Source organism: Neovison vison, chromosome 12 (genome assembly GCF_020171115.1).
Source record: "Neovison vison isolate M4711 chromosome 12, ASM_NN_V1, whole genome shotgun sequence".
NCBI lineage: Eukaryota > Metazoa > Chordata > Mammalia > Carnivora > Mustelidae > Neogale > Neogale vison.
In genome coordinates this window covers 64,513,617-64,515,876 of record NC_058102.1, presented here as the reverse complement: position 1 = coordinate 64,515,876, position 2,260 = coordinate 64,513,617, and the positions used below count along the sequence as shown (strand labels likewise).

Genomic DNA, 2,260 nt, shown 5'->3' with positions numbered 1-2,260 from the left:
TATGTTGCAGTTTTACATTGTTTAAAAAATATCTCAAACTTGAAAAAAAGAAGAGCATACATTCATTTTTATGAAGTCCAGTTTATCAGTTTTTTCTTTTTTTTTTTAATTTTTTTTAAAGATTTTATTTATTTGACAGAGAGAGATCACAAGTAGGCAGAGAGGCAGGCAGAGAGAGAGAGAGAAGCAGCAGGCTCCCCGCTGAGCAGAGAGCCCGATGCGGGACTCGATCTCAAGACCTTGAGATCATGACCTGAGCTGAAGGCAGCGGCCTAACCCACTGAGCCACCCAGGCGCCCCTCAGTTTTTTCTTTTATGGACTGTATCTTTTATTGTCATATCTAAGAAATCTTTGCCTTACCCAAGGCCATTTACCTTTGTTTTCTTTTAAGGTTTTACATTTTACATAGGATTTACATTTATATCTTTTATGCACTACCCCCTACCCCCGTCCTGGGAAAAATTTTTGATAATCCAATTTGCTTTAAAATTTTTTAAAGTCACATTCAACATGGGTCTAACAGAAACATGAACAAGCACATTATGAACCCTCCATCACCCCGCAAAAGCATATGAAAAATAAAAACAAGGTTAGAGAAGTGCAAAACTAAGTTGCCTAACTTAGACTACACAAAGTTGTCTACATGAGCCTATCATGAAGACCCAAGGAGGTTTCATGTATGGTAATCAAGTCCACCTGCACTGCGGTCTGATACCTGTTCAGTCGAATTGCTTCAGCAAGCAGTGTTCTCAGCTTCTCCATGCTCTCCACTGGGCAGTTCACCTCTGGATAACCAGTGAGTCTTTCTTGGGGGTACAGAAAACTTCTTTCCCGCACTGTAAGTTTTGAGGGACTGCTCTGTATGGGCTCTTTGAGCTTCCGTGAGGGTTAATCTGTGCTTTCTGGTACCACTCGGCCACTCTCCTTTTTCTTTGGATCCAGGAGAAACCGGAGTTTCATAAAGTTGACTTCTTTTAACACCTCAACACTCAGAACAAGCTGGAGGTATTCTTTTTGCTGTAAACTCGGGTATGAGGGTAAAAACAGCTTTATAAACATGTTTCTGGGAGCTCTGAAATGCACAAATCAGTTGCCTTTGCTATGTTTTTCTGGAAGACCCCTAACTGGGTACAGTATCCAGCATGCTCAACTCTTGCTGGTGGAGCGCCCACACTGGTAAACTTGACAGAGTCACTGTAGAGACTGGCCACAGCCAAAGCCCATGTCTGAAACTGCATTCTGTTCCACTCAGATTTGTCATCTGGATATCTAAAGGTTGAAGGCGGAAATGGGATTGAATTTAGAGTTTGGTGTGCTGTTGACAACCATACCTGGAGAAAAGTACCCAAATATGACTTCAGGAAACTTGGCCAGATATCCGGGATCTAAGTGTTCTATCAATTCAATACATGTTATCAAGTCAAATCCAAGCAAACGAGTCTTTCTGAATAGCAGAGCAGCGACACACGATTATAGTCAACTCTAGGTCTGGAGGAGCTAGATAATCCCCCACTGTTCGCCCATTGTTGGAGTCAATTTAGTCCCTTCCCATTGTAGGGAATTGGCAGCAATAATATCAACTCCAACATGTTCAATCCAACAATGGAATTTTAGTGTCCATCTAAATGTGGCATCACTAAAACCCTAAAGCCCAAATCTGCAACCTTCTGAGGCTGATATTGATCCACTAACTTTTTTATTTTTTATTTTTTAAGATTTTATTTATTTGACAGAGATCACAAGTAGACAGAGAGGCAGGCAGAGAGAGATGGGGAGAAGCAGGCCCCCTGCTGAGCAGAGAGCCTGATGCAGGACTTGATCTCAGGACCCGGAGATCATGACCTGAGCTGCAGGCAGAGACTTAATCCACGGAGCCACCCAATCCACGGAGCCACCCAGGCACCTGACCTACTAACTGTTTAACAAAGTAGTATCTCTGTTTGTTCTGTGGCCGGTTGAATTTAGTCACCTCCTTACTGAGAACTTCTTCAAAATTACCTTTAACCATACTGTTACATTGTTTTGTTTCTAAGTTTTAAGTTTTGTTGAAACAAAAAGCCAATGTATCCTTCAAGCTCTATGAATCAGCAATGACTCTGAAGGAGCACACTAGCGGGAAAGCAAAGAGCTGTGAACCCTCTGTGATGCATTTGAGTTAATTTTTGTATATGGTGTAATTGCGGATTGAACTTCATTTCTGTTGCGTGTAAACATTCACTGAAAAGGCTATTCTTTTTGCCATTTAATTGCCCTTGCAAC

The 2,260-nt window shown here is 41.6% G+C and overlaps 1 pseudogene; it reads right to left on the bottom strand.

Annotated features, from left to right (window-relative positions):
- Positions 1 to 640: 640 nt before the first annotated feature.
- Positions 641 to 2,009, bottom strand: LOC122890919 (annotated as a pseudogene).
- Between the last annotated feature and the right edge of the window lie 251 nt (positions 2,010 to 2,260).